At 36.0% G+C, this 15,828-nt stretch overlaps 1 protein-coding gene across 4 annotated transcripts in view; it reads right to left on the reverse strand.

The window, feature by feature from the left end:
• The window catches only part of LOC114331514 (uncharacterized), a 741,127-nt gene that overhangs the window by 564,900 nt on the left and 160,399 nt on the right, over positions 1-15,828 (reverse strand). The gene's annotated exons all lie outside the window — the stretch shown is intronic.

Consider the following 15,828-nt stretch of genomic DNA (forward strand, 5'->3'; position numbering starts at 1 on the left):
CAATATTTAGATTACAATTAACTATTTAGATCGGAAATAAGCCACAATTAAATTTAAAAAATAATTTTATTAACGTTTCGACGCCCAAGTCGGGTGTAGTTGTCAAAATACAAAATACTACTAAATTAAACAAAAATGATGTTGCTAAGTAAAAAAATTCTAATAATTTATTTAATCTGACTCATTTATATTGGCAATTCAGACGTATATTATACATTTTAAAGTAGAAGACTTTAAAATGATATCGCCAATATTTATTAGTTGCGTTCCTGGGACGATTTTACTAAAAGATAGTTCATTCGATTACATGAAATTAAATAAATTATTAGAAGAATTTTTTTATTTAACAACAACATTTTTGTTTAATTTTGCAGTATTTTGTATTTTGACAATGACACCCGATTTGGGCGTCGAAACGTTAATAAAATTATTTTTCAATTTAATTGTGGCTTATTTCCCATCCAAATATTTAATCATAAAAATGCCACAAGGAAATAGCTTCAGAACAACATTTAAATTACGTCATCACACCCAGATGGATGACGTCACTAGTATGATATTTATGCCAAAAAATTATAATCTAAAAATAAAAATCGATCTGTTTCGGAATTTATCTCCAGAGTCGCCCATTCTCAAGAAAATGAATTTATTCCAACTCAAACATCCTCACTGTATTTGTCTATAATCCAAAACATTGTTTATAACTTTTAAACAGTGCTGAGGCCGCTTAAATAATCCGATTTTAATTCTGTAAAGTGTATTAGATAGGTAGAGAACCTCTTTATATGTAACAATATTAGCAAACTTCTAAATGGTCTACTTTTTGTTCAGAAAGTTTTTTAAAAATTTGAACATTTTTAAAAAAATTTAGATTGCAGAATTTTTATACAAATCCTATTAGGTCGATTTTAATGAAATTTGGTAGACGGTTTAAGTATGTTGTAAGAATTTTCTAAGCGAATTATGAGGGTTCTAAGTGCAGCCAAAGTGTTTGGAAAAATATTGAATAAAAACAGGCTTTTTTGCCCCCTTATTTTCTATTTATTGCTATTTTGCAGAAAGGGTAATAATTTAAGAAATTTTAAACCAGTCGTATATTATACAAAATTCAATTATCTTTATTTTCTTTCCCTACGACTTTTTTTTCCAAAATGAATCGTTTTAAAGTTATAAGCAATGAAAGTAGAAAAAATCGATATTTTTCGAAATTTTTAAGTATTTAATTTTTTTTATTAATATTCAGGGCATATTTGAGAAGGAGCTAGGGTTACCATACGTCCGGATTTCGTCCGGACAGTTCGGATTTGAAAGACATGTCCGGATTGGCGTCCGGAAATGAGAAATGTCCGGATTTTTTTCTTTACTAAAAAAAAATGGAAAACACTTGGCCCAACGGTGGGAAATTTCATTCTGCGCAGCACCTAGTTAAGTGATAGGTCTAAAGGTTAAAACATAGGTGTATATGTATTTTAAACTGGCAAAGATTTTCGATGTTAGTTGCATATTGTAGCGAAATAGCTGTACTTTTAATTGTGCCATATGCTTTTCGCATATACATACAGTCTGTTCCAACGAAAAGACCACCCCAGAAACTCAGAAACCAAGAGCTTATTCAAAATTTAAAAAAAAAACGTAAATTTATAATGTGAGGGGGACGAATTTTCGTGCAAAATTCATGCCCCGCGTCGCATCAACACTACCCCGCATCAACCCCCTCTTGTTTTTTAATAGCAATAATTTTTTTCTCTACACGACACTCTATTTTTTTTTAATTTACATAACAAGTTTGAAGATAATTTTGGACTTAACAAATGTATTATATATATTATATATACAGGGTGCGCCAAACCTCTGGTTTTCTTTGATTACGGCTAAACTATGAGATATACAAAAAAATGTTTATAACAAAACTAATGTGTTTCAAAGAGGTCTATATTCTAAAATTATTTTTGATTATACAAGGTGAGTCAGAACGACGGTATGAACTAAAGTTGTATTTTTTTAAATGGAACACCCTGTATATTAAATCATTTTTGAATATATTATTTAAAAATATGAAAAATTTGTATAAGGTCTTATAGGCCTAAAGTTAATAATTTTTGAAATATTTACATTTCTATTGAAAAAAATGGTAATATTTATAGGGTTGTGGATTATGTTTCCAAATAAATAAAAATTTAAGTGATTGGTCAAATTTTTTTAAAATATACTGTTATTTTTAAATAATTTAATATTTTTTACTTTTAGCCATAAAATATACAGTGTGATCACTATTTGCAAATACAAAATTTTCTATTTTTTTTAATGGGACACCCTGTATATTAGTTTTGCATTTTGTAGTAAATATTACAACCTTTCTTTTGGTATAAGGTTGTATGTACCTAGCATGTTTCGTTTTGTAGATATTTTTAAAAAAATCTATAGATTTTACGTTTTTGCGGATTTTTTATTTAAAAATTTTTTTGCAAAAAAAATAATTATAATCTGGTTTTAGAAACATACACTAAAATATAAAATATGAAAATAAAAACGTAATTAAAGATTAAAATAAATCGTATGCTAGTACAATTCAATTGAATTTAATAACTTTAAATTATTTTACAAAAAATATTTTACCATTTTAATGAATGCATAAATTAGTTACTAAATTAAATAAACAACCAAATTTTAAATCAACCGTAGTAATTTTTCTACTACAGCAACTTTCCTGTACCAAATTAATTGTTAGTTAAATTGTATTTAGTTAAACTTTTAATTTACCTTTTAAATTTACTTACATACATCATACATCTTGAGAATATAAAAATTATTATAAAGTATGCTTTAAAACAGCTGAATGTTAAACGTATCAGCCAAATTATTTATTAATATAAATAGTATTTACTGGCGTCACAAAAGCTGGTAATACTTTTGTAGTTGAAATTTTTGTAACAATTTTTTATATTTTAAATTTTAATTTTTTAACCGAAAAATTTTTGGATATGACATTTGTTTTGGGAGAAACCATTAGAAATTATTACCAGCTTTTGTGACACTAGTAGGTACATAGATACTATTTACTTCTTAGTATACTTCCATAACGTTCATTTGTTTCAAAGCATACTTTATACGTTCTCAAGATGTAGGTAAATTAAAAAGTTATTAACTGATCTTACTCGTAAATACAATATAACTAACAATTAATTTGGTACAGGAAAGTTGCTGCGGTAGAAGAATTACTACGGTTGATTTAAAATTTGGTTGTTTATTTAATTTAGTCACTAATTTATGCATTCATTAATATGGTAAAATATTTTTTGTAAAATAATTTAAAGTTATTAAATTCAATTGAATTGTACTAGCATACGATTTATTTTAATCTTTAATTACGTTTTTATTTTCATATTTTATATTGTAGTGTATGTTTCTAAAACCAGATTATAATTATTTTTTTTGCAAAAAAATTTTTAAATAAAACATCCACAAAAACATAAAATCTATGGTTTTTTTTAAATATCTACAAAACGAAACATGCTAGGTACATACAACCTTATACCAAAAGAAAGGTTGTAATATTTACTACAAAATGCAAAATTAATATACAGGGTGTCCCCTTTAAAAAAAATGAGAGCATTTTGTATTTGCAAATAGTGATCACACTGTATATTTTATGGCTAGAATTAAAGATAATAAATTATTTAAAAATAACACTATATTGTAAAAGCTTTGACATATCACTTAAATTTTTATTACCTTGGAAACATAATCCACAACCCTATAAATATTACCATTTTTCTCAATAAAAATGTAAATATTTCGAAAATTATTAACTTTAGGCCTATAAGACCTTATACAAATTTTTCATATTTTTAAATAATATATACAAAAATAATTTAATATACAGGGTGTTCCATTTAAAAAAATACAACTTTGGTTCATACCGTCGTTCTGACTCACCCTGTATAATCGAAAATAATTTTAAATTATAGACCTCTTTGATACACATTAGTTTTGTTATAAACATTTTTCTGTATATCTCATAGTTTAGCCGTAATCAAAGAAAACCAGAGGTTTGGCGCACCCTGTATATATATATATATATATATATATATATATATATATATATATATATATATATATATATATATATATATATATATATATTATAAATTAGTTAAATCCAAAACTGTCTTTAAAGTTATTTGGCAAATTAAAAAAAAGGATCGTGGATCGTGTAGAGAAAAAAAATATTTTTCAAATGATGTGTAACTCGACTACACTTGCTAAATAAAAAAGACTGGGGGCCAGTAGAGGGTTACATTTGAGAGCATGAATTTTGCATGAAAATTCGTCCTCCTTCCAATACAAATTGACGTGTTTTGTGAAGAAACTCTTAGTTTCTAAGTTTGTGGGCGAAGGTCAAATTTTCGCTAGAACACACTGTATATACAATGTAGTTGTAGAGGTAGCAACACAGTCAAATTCACATTTTACATTGTCTACAACCCCTTGGACTACATATGTCCGGATTTGGCCTTAATAAATTATGGTAACCCTAAGCATAAGTCAATTATAATTATTGAAGTTGTCACCTAACTTTATCTGCAAAAATCCGAATGCCACCTCTCACATCCACTTCAAAACAGATCCGTCCTGGTCTAATGCAGATCAGCCCTGGTCTAATGCACTTTATAGCCCGTATACACAACAACGATTTAACGTAGCGATGTGACTGTGCAGTTCGTTGGTATCGATTTATCCAACGTCTGCACGCAAAATCGATGCAGATTTTTGGTTAAAAATCTACGTCGATTTGCGTCCACACCTTCGATAAAGCGACACCAACGAACTGCACAGTCACATCGCTACGTTAAATCGTTGTTGTGTATACGGGCCATTAGTTTATAATTAACACATTTGAAGAAATATAATTTTGTTCTGCACATAAACTTTTATATTTTTGTATTTACGTCGGATGCGTTTCTCGCGTTGGCTAAGTGAAAACATCTTTTCATTGTCTACCTTAAATACTTACAAAAAAATAAACTTCATAACAGGATGTTGATGATTACTGCGAAACATTCTTAAGTGTTAACCGTTGTTTTAAAGTTTTAAACCGTTGTTGTTGAGCATCCAAAAATGCAATTTAGAAACTATTAAAGACAAAAAATATTAATGGTTACACAAAAAAAGGAGAGAAGCGACTGTTGAGATGAATTTTTTAAATTCGTATTTTCGATTTGGAAATGTTCATATAGTATTTCCACTCTACTGTTACAAAACTGACTTTTCTATGATGTTTTAGGCACTAAGGTTTAGTTTTAGTTGACTTTATTTATTTTTAATAACTTACTTCTAAACAAATGAAAAACACTGAATTTATATCCTTTATTTTACAAACTACGACATCTAATTTATCTATTACACTAAATCTACTAATTTATCTAATTACAAATTCAAAAAATATACCGCGCCCGTTACATATCAAAATACACCGACGCGACGTTTTCAAATTCACAACTAACTGCTAAGTTCAAAATACCTCTTATTTATACAATGCTTAATCATCTCGAATACAAAAGAATTATCCAGAATGAACGAGTATTTACATAATAACTTACAAGCACGTAAAATCGAATTTACTAGTACAATAACAAAAGAACAATTATTAGAAAAAGGTATGTAAACAACTCGATCGAGATCTTTCTTTAAATTAGGGTCCCTCATAAATCAATCAACCAAAGGTGCATAAATCATTGTATAAAAAAATGTTACTTGGTAAACATATTCGGCATCTGTTAGGCCGGGAGCTGAAAACAGTCGGGTGACATAATTATGTCACACTATTTTTTTCCATGCATGTAATTATTCACGAATTACTTTTTATACTAGGTCTCTCTTTTACTCACAGAATCTACAATGGAGAGCAAAAAAATCGACTCACGCGATGAATAATTGTAGTTTATGCTTAGTAATTTTTGTTCTTTGAATTAAAACAACTAATGCAAAAAAATATTGTCTATTATAGAGCTTTCAAAGAATAATTGTTTTATGCGAATTAGCAACGTGTTGTAAAATTGTCTTTTTCTGTATGGCATAGGGAATGCAGTAAACATTGTAACTCCTAACAGGCATGTTCTACACAATTTAGACCTTGCCGGTGGTCGTCTCAGTCGCTTTTCAAACGTTGACGTGTGTGTACACTCGAAGTGCAATAAGTGAATATTTTACAAAATGGATAATTCACCAGTGAAGGCGGTTCAGGTAATTGCATGATACTATAAATAAATAACAAGATAACATATTGCGCATCTCCAAGAGAAGGGAGTCGTGACGTAACTGGAGACACAAGTTCGTAATGGTTCGTAATGACCGAATGATTTCCGATTAGTTTGAATTGCTCGCGGTTGTATTGTCGCCCCCGTTAGGTAAATTATTCCGATTCGATTTGTTTGCTCAAACTTACTAAAAAAGAGTTCCTTATAACAAATCCGCAGGGTGCCGGGAGTCCGGGAGGTGCCGCGGTCAGAAAATTGTTTAAACATTTTTTTTTAAACAAATTCAATACAATAATTTTTTCGATTCGTTCAATTTTCTTAGATTTTTTGGATCATTCTAATAGACCTGGATCCCGCGTATCAAAAAAAAAGTTGATTAATAGCAAGCTGAAAATCTGTTAATAGCTTAACGGTGTCTAGTCGGACAAACTTTGATGCACTGGAACAGGGGAAGTTTTAATTGTGGAACAGTTTAAAAATTTGGAACGTCAGATTACGAAAACGTCCCATGTATTTTGTCGGACAGAACATCCAATTGATTTGTTACCCTTTCGTTAAACTCTCATGCAAAAATCAGACTGCTATTACTAACCAACATGATTTCTGTCATTTGACATGTTCTTCGTGTTCCACTCATTAAGATGCCCAGTTGGTGATAAACACCAGTCTGATTTTTGCATGAGGGTTTAATGAAATGGTAACAAATCAATTGGAAGTTCTGTCCAACAAAACACATGGAACGTTTTCGTAATCTGACGTTCTAAATCTTTAAACTGTTCCACAATTAAAACTTCCCCTGTTCCAGTGTTCCCATACATCAAATTTTGTCCGACTAGACACCGTCAAGCTATTAACAAAGGACATCGCACACATCTTATGGAAAATATAATGTCATTCAAATTCAATAAAATTTATACGATTAGATTCGTTTTAATATAACGATCAATTCTTATCATTGCGCCAACTCTTAATTATGATTAATTACGGCGCAAATTGCAATTAAAGTTTATCGAAATCACATTTTTGGAGTCCATAAAATGTTAGTTTACAATCATTATTGCTCTGAGTGCTATTCATAACAGCTTAAATCCCGCTGGGCCTAAGCGGATTAGTGAAACTAATCCGCTGATTTATGGAGTACCGAAAATCTGGGTATTTTAAAATATTTTTTCTCTCTCTAACTTATGTACCTACCCATTTGATTTCAGATTTATTTATATCAATTTCTGCTCTTATTTTTGAAAATAGAGAGTTGGCGCAATGATAAGATTTGATCGTTAATTTAAAACGAATCTATTGGTATAAATTTTATTGAATTGGAGTGACATTATATTTTCCATAAGATGTGTGCGATGTCCTTTTCAGCTTGCTATTAATCAACTTTTTTGGTAAGCGGGATCCAGGTCTATAAGCAAAAAAGGCCTCTTGTGATTTTTCTCTAAAATTTATTTTTGTCGAGTTATACGCGATTTAATATTTGAAAAACGCGAAAATCGCAATTTTCAAGGCTTAATAACTCAGTTAAAAATTATTACTATGAACGTTAGAAATGACCAAATCAAAGTTTAAAGTCCACCCTACAAAATCCTGAAGAAATTTTTGTCATTATTTTATTACTAAGCTGTTATTTTTAATTATTAACAATGAGCGCTAACTGCATATAGGCGGCCGTCAATAGTGAGTGCAAAAGAGATGCACCATTCCGGCCGTCTAATAGTACCATCTCACTTGCACGCACATTGACGGCCGCCTTACTTAGCGCTCATGGTTAACAATTAAAAATAACAGCTCAGTAATAAAATCATGGCAAAATTTCTTCAGAATCCTATAAGGGAGGCTTTCAACTTTGATTCAGTCACTTTTTGACTATCATAATAATAATTTTTAACATTGTTATTAAGCCTTGAAAATCCCCCGATAGTGGCTGCAAGACTTTGACGTGAGTTCGGGGGCTTAAGCTGACAGTTTAGATAGGGCTGTAGTCTGGTGTAGGAAGTGGAACAAGTATGCATGTGTGAATGAATAGGATCTCCCTAATAAGGAGCTCTCCGCTGAGTGTAGGTACCCCCTATAAACGGGCTAGGCCTGATGAATGGGAAGTATGAAAGGATGTGAAACGACCTTGCTAGATCAGTTCCTGTCACCACTTGGTTCTCTGGGGTATCTGGAAATCTCTCTTAGGTAGTCTAGACACTAGAAGTGGACGAACTGCATCAGCGACCAAGAAGCAGCCTACCCCAAACCTACCCAAGCTAAGGTGGATGGTAATCGTGCCGATGGCTGGATGGCCACAGGGTGTATGTGGTCGTGAACGATCCCCTTGGGGTACCAGGCGAAACCCCATTGCATATAGCCTTCCTCTGGTAATGCGGGGCTCTTCCAGGGGTGACAAACCTTTCCCTAGCTACTCGTGGGAACATCATGGACTCAAACAACAAACTAACAATAACAAACAAAAAACCAAAACCAAATCCCGAGGCTGAACCAAAACGTTCACCTCAGCTGGAGGCCGCGGTTGAGGACGGACAGCAATGTTCAACTCAAGCTTCGGCCCCAGCAGAGGCCGGACAAGGATCACCTCGGGAAAATCGGCAAAAGCGCCACAAACTTAGTGGCGCCGAGCTAAAAAGAAGGAGGAAGGCCAGAGAGGCGGCGGGGAAGGCACCTACGGGAGCCACCCATCCCTCTCCAGCCCCTCCAAAAACAAAGGTGAGGGTGCCCGCATCGGAAGCTGTCAACAGTTCCACCTCCAAAAGAGGACAGGAACTGACAGCCCCCGGTGTGAAGCGCCTTCACCCAAGCACTTCCACGGAGAGCACGCCGCAGAAGCACAAGAAGGTACGCAGCGGTGGAAACACCACTGCCCCTTCCCAAAGCTTCGCGGAAGCCTCCGTAACACGCCTTAGGGTAGCTATCATAGATAAGGTAAACCCGTACGGCAAGGTTTCTGCCGACCGGGAAAACCTTATCAAACGCAGCCTGATGGAGGAATTGGACAGAGCAATCTTGTCCACCTCCAACAGCCAAGCAAGAGCGCCCACGTTTAAGTCGTGGACCTACTCTGGTGAGATCATCAGAGTGGCCTGCGATGACGACGAGGCGCTTGCGTGGCTAAAAAAGGCTATAGATGACCTCAAACCGTGGGAGGACGCATCACTGGCTGTTGTCAGTCAGGATAAGCTGCCGAAGCTTGCTAAAGCCTCTCTATGGATCTCGGAGGATGTTACTAACACCTCCGATGACACAGAAAGAGTGCTGCGGAGGCTAACGGCGCAAAATCCGGACATGTCAGTTGCGAGATGGTGCACCTTCCACCATGAGGCCAAAACCGATCCAAACGGACACCTGTTCGTCTTCGGAATCGGAGACGAGGACATGGCTGTCCTTAAGAAAAGAGCAATGAGGCTGAGCTACGCGTTCACCTCATTGACTCTAAAAGCAAGCAAACAAAAAATGGAGGGCACCTCCTCGGAACCAGGGACCTCAGATACTCGGCAACCGGATACGGTCACTGAGACTGAAACACCCGTGGTTCCACAGCAGGACGACGACCATCAGATGGTGGTCGACGAACCCTGCAGAGGAAGCACCGAAACGACTAAGGCTGCCGCCTCCTCAAGTGAGGAGGAAATGGACGCCTAAAAAGAACCAATACGACACCTTCGCCATGGGCAAAGACGTCAGGAAAAAGGTAACCATTATTCAATGCAACCTCCAGCACAAAAAGGTGGCAACAGCGACACTCTGCCGCCACCTGGATGTAAAGGAGGATGCAATAGCATTAATCCAAGAACCTTGGATAATTAAGACCAAAATAACTGGTTTTGGCAGTCTAAATGGTCAAATCTTCAGCTTACCAAGCAACCAACAACCGAGAACAGCAATATATGTTCCCAGGAAAATTAAAGCCTCCCCCCTGGTGCAGTTTTGTACTTCAGACGTAACTGCTGTTAAAGTAAAATGCCCATGGGGAAAAGGCAAAAGCAGAGAATTGATACTAGCATCGGTCTACCTACCCTCAGATGCAGCCACCCTACCACCAACAAAGGAGATGGAAGATCTGGTAGACCATTCTCTCAGCCAGAAGGTAGAACTTATTATCGGCTGCGATTCGAATTCTCACCATCTAGGCTGGGGCAGCAAAGATAACAACTCTCGAGGTAAGTCTCTTTATGACTATATTATTAGTAAAGATTTGTATATCTTAAATAGAGGCACGGAACCTACATTTATTAATGTTCGTAGCCAAACTGTTATAGATATCACGCTAGCAACAGCAGAAATATCTAATAAAATTCAGAACTGGCAGGTCTCAGAGGACATCTCTATGTCTGATCACCGCTGGTTGACCTATATTATTAGTCTGGAAAAAAGCCTTATCAAATCTCGCGACCCTAGGTGGACGGATGTAGAACTCTACAACCGCCTCTTAGAAGATGCTCTGCGGAATGAAAAGGCTTTAACTCCAGGAACTAATACAGAATTGGAAAGGTACACGGTATCTATCCAAAATAAAATAAGCTACGCTTATAAAAAATCCTGTCCGATAAGGATGGTCCAGGAAAGTCGCAAAACCAACTCTTGGTGGTGCACTGAACTGGAACACCTTAGAAAGACAACAAGAACTTCTTTTAATAAAGCAAAACGCACCAAACTCAAAGAGGATTGGGATATTTATCAATCAAACCTCAGAGAGTTTAAGAAAGTCTGTAGACAAAAACAAAGAGCTGCTTGGAGAGCCTACTGTGAGGAAATCGAAGATTTTCCGCAAGCTTCCAGGCTACAAAAAGCGCTCTCAAAAGATCCACATCGGCATATCAGCATACTAACAAAGGAAGATGGAAGCAAAACTTCCAACCTTTGCGAAAGTGCTGAGGTCCTGATGAAAACACACTTCCCCGGTTCTAGTATTTCAAAAGCACCAAACTGGACGGAAGAAATAATCATACCCACACCAAATGACTGGCATCTTGCCAGAACATTAATTAGTGAGGAAAAGATAAGATGGGCCATATCGTGCTTCGCCCCTTTTAAGTCACCAGGGCCTGACGGCATATATCCAGCCCTACTACGGTGGGGACTGGATATTCTTTTGCCGCACCTTGTGGGAATGTTCAGAGCCTCCTTGGCTCTGAGATATATTCCTAGAGAGTGGAGAGAGGTACGTGTGGTCTTCATACCAAAACCAGGTAGGATGGATTACACCCTACCGAAGGCTTTCCGACCAATTAGCCTGACATCTTTTCTCTTGAAAACGATGGAAAGGCTATGCGAGAGGTACATAAGAGATGAAGTTCTGGTTCATAATCCACTTCATCCAAATCAACATGCATATACTTCGGGAAGATCTACCGATTCTGCACTTCATCAAGTAGTGGGAAGAATTGAAAGATCGCTGGATAATAAAGAATCCACCCTAGGTATATTCATAGACATTGAGGGAGCGTTTGATAAAACAACTTTCCCAACCATCACCCAACAGCTCAATGTCAGGAATGTCCCCCTGGCCGTGAGCGAATGGATATTCAGTATGCTGTCAAATAGAGCAATAAGCATAAATGTAGAAGACGTTTTGGTTAGAGGGATGGTTACGAGGGGATGTCCACAAGGGGGGGTGCTATCACCACTCCTCTGGAACATAGTGTTGGATACCCTGGTTTACCAACTCAGCAAGAACGGTTTCTACACAATAGCCTATGCAGACGATATAACCGTCTTGCAAAGCGGTAAGTTTGAGAACACACTATGCGAGAGATTACAAGTTGCTCTCAGACTAATAGAAACATGGTGTAAGGAACACTCACTGTCTATAAATCCAAAAAAGACAGAGATGGTCCTCTTCACCAGAAAAAGAAGGATCACGGGCTTAATACCCCCTAGGATTCTAAACTGCAGTCTGAATTTCTCTGAAGAGGTGAAATACCTTGGTATTACCCTTGACAGGAAGTTAACATGGAACTCTCACTTAGATAGTAGAGCTAAAAGAGCATATATTGCCTATGAACAGTGTCGGCGAACGGTCGGACGCACTTGGGGCCTTTCGCCCAGGGTGGTCGCCTGGATCTACACTACTGTCATTAGGCCAATGCTAACTTACGGAGCCATTGCTTGGGTACCAAAAGTGCTACAGGCAACAGCGATCAACAAACTAAACCATATTCAACGGATGGCTTGCCTAAATATAACAGGTGCCATGAAAACAACACCAACTGCTGCAATGGAGTTGCTCATTGGCATTACCCCTTTAGACATATATGTCAGAGAGGTGGCGCTGATGACGATGATGAGGTTACGCTCAGCGGGTGCAAACCTTGATGTAGGAATGGGACAATTGAGATGTCGTTTCTGGCGGGGTGAGCTGGAGGCACTGCCCCAGCTGCATGCGGGCCATGGATGCGACTCAATTAAACCTACGTTTGTCTTCGACAAACCCTACAAAATCGAAACAAGTCAACATAGGGAGTCAAACGTGGCAAATGCATATTGCATCTACACCGATGGCTCCAAAACGAAAGAAGGCTCAGGATGTGGAATATACTCCAGATCATTGAACCTTAGTATAAAATGGGGCATGGGCAAAAATGCCAGCGTAGTTCAGACTGAACTGGCTGGTATCTCCATAGCTGCAAAAGAGATAATCGGGAAAGGTATAGCCGGCAAAACTGTAATAATCTGCACAGACAGCAGACAAGCGCTACTAACCCTGAACAGACCACGCGTCATATCAGGGCTAGTAATGGAGTGTCATGAATCACTAGCCCAAGCTTCGGATGGTAACAACATCATCCTGAGATGGGTTAAAGGACACAACAGAAATAAAGGCAACCGCATTGCTGACCAGCTGGCTAGAAGGGCAGCAGGCCTAAGACTCTTAGGACCTTGTGATCTTTTTGGCTTGTCGACTACAACAATCGCGGAAACTGTCAAATGTCACTCCCACTCGCAAACCGTAAGAAGATGGGAAGAAGGGCCAGGATGTAGACTTGCCAGGGTAACACTAAGGAACCTTGGGAAGTCAGCATCAGAAAAGTACTTGAGAATGACCAGGAAAAACCTACGCTTGACCGTTGGTTTTTTAACTGGCCATTGTCAACTAAGAAAACACCTCCACACACTGGGGCTAGTAGACACATCTCTATGCAGGAGGTGTGAACGAGATGACGAAACTGTCGAGCATGTCCTATGTGAATGTCCGGAGTTATCGTCAATACGAGAGTATGCGTTCGGCGAGCCTTGGCCTACACCTGCCGATATAGGGGAGATGTCACCAGGTGATTTGTCCACCTTCCTGGAAATGGCAGGATGGATAATGAACTAAGGACGACAACCCCCTGGGAGGATGTACAATGGGTCAATTGTGGCCTAAGTGCTGTGGGACTTGACTCACACTCCCTACTCTACAGATACAGAAGCCTTGAAAATGGCAATTTTCGCGTTTTTCACATTTTAAATCGAGTATAACTTAACAACAGTCAATTTTAGAGAAAAAATTACAAGAGACCTTTTTGGCTCATTATGACACAAAGAATCAAAAAAGATTATACGAAGTGAAAAAATTGATTTTTTGAAGTGATAAAATGATGTTTTGAATTTGTTTAAAAAATGTTTTAAACAATTTTCCGACCGCGGCATTCTGTATATTTGTTATAAGGAACTCTTTTTAAGTGAGTTTGTGTAACAAAGTCGAATCGGAAATGTTACCTAACGGGGGCGACGATACAGCCTGGACTATAAGCTAACAACAAGAATTCAAATTCCGGTCTCCAGTTACGTCATGCGATGCGCGAACTCGGACGTATTTGCGCTACGGGAAGATACTATCTTGTTATTTATAGTATCATGGGTAATTGCATCACTACGAGAGGGATATAGTCAGAGGACTGTCGCCCGTCGCCTCTTTAAGGTAAACGTACACAGGTCCGCATCGTACGCATCGGATTCATTTTTCATACTGCGTCCACTGTATCGGCAGCGATCGGATTGCCGATGCTACTACCTGCTAGGGTAGAAAAAATACTAAGGTAGACTTTAAAATTGGTTGTTTATGTAATTTAATAATTAGTTTATGCATATTAACTACATTTTTCTACAACCGTGTTAAAAATGCAATTTTTAGCACTCCATACGAGCGTTAAAAATGATACTTTAAGGCACTAGTGCTTTAAACTTTTTAAGACACTTCAGTTCGTATTGACCGTATAGGAAATTTTGATGTCAGTCAAGTTCAAGTAAAAGTTTTTGTAGATATTGTCCTGTAATTACGTTTGTAGAAAAAATATTGTATGATATGCGTGTTAAAAAGTACATTTTTAAGGCACTCATGTGAATTGCAGAACTCGCGTCGCTCAATCTGCAAACTTTCATATGCGTGTCATATAAACGTGTACTTTAAACACTTATATCATAAATAACTATTATTAGTATGGTAAAATATGATATCTTAATGTGTGTTTAGTAATAAAAAATCCGTAAAAACATAAAATATATAGTTCTTTTTTAAATATCTACAAAACAAAACATGCTAGGTACATACAACCTGATATCAAAAGAAAGCCTGTAATATTTACTATAAAATGCAATACTAATATACAGGGTGTACCATTTTAAAAAATGAAAAAAATTGTATTTGCAGATAGTGATCACATTTTATTTTATATTGATATACCTATGTCAAAGATATTGTTATTTAAAAATGATACTATACAGGTAAACCTCTCATACAGTCCGTCTAGTTACAGTCGGTATTGGCCATTGGATTGAAAAAATAAGATATGTTTACATGGGGCGCCCATATCTCGAAACATACTAATTTACTTTTTTTTTTCAATCTAAAACCGTTTGTCTAACGAAAAAAAGTCAAGAGGTTATTTTTGTTAGCAACTAATAAGAGATTACAAAACTGATTTTTATTTCGATAAAAAACAGTGGCGTGCCATTTTTTAATGTAATAAAATTATATTTTGGTCAATATCAACGGTTCAAAAAAAGGTAGATAATAAATTCTTTTCATTAAATTATAGAGAAATTTATCCTCTTTTAAAATATATAAAAATTAATATACCATTACATTTGTTTTTTTTTAAACAAACTCAAAAATTTGCTACCATTTCAGTTAACGCCATCTAGCGGCGACAGCAAACGTCAAAAATTCAAAACAAATAAGCGTTTTGTAGTGCAAATTATGCTCTTTCATATGAGCCTAAGTTTGCTAAAATCGGTCAAAAGAAACGGAAGAAATCTTGGTTTGTTTAAAAAAAAGAATGTGTGTGTACTTTGTACGCACGTAAGAAGTTATACTTCTATTATAATATAATTTCAACGAAATAAATATACCTACTTAACAGTTACAATACAAAAAATTAACAATAATTACCAAAATTTAACCAAAACTTAACAATGCCAAATATTAAAAAAAAACGAAAAAAGTATGAATCGTCCAGGAATTGAACCCGCAACCTTGCGAGTTCTCAATCTCTGGTCCAATGCTCTACCAACAAGACCATCGAGGCACATACTATTAACGTGTCAGATATACATATTTATATATCACGGTGACAAGTGAAATATAAAA

This window comes from Diabrotica virgifera, chromosome 9 (genome assembly GCF_917563875.1).
Source record: "Diabrotica virgifera virgifera chromosome 9, PGI_DIABVI_V3a".
Classification (NCBI taxonomy): domain Eukaryota; kingdom Metazoa; phylum Arthropoda; class Insecta; order Coleoptera; family Chrysomelidae; genus Diabrotica; species Diabrotica virgifera.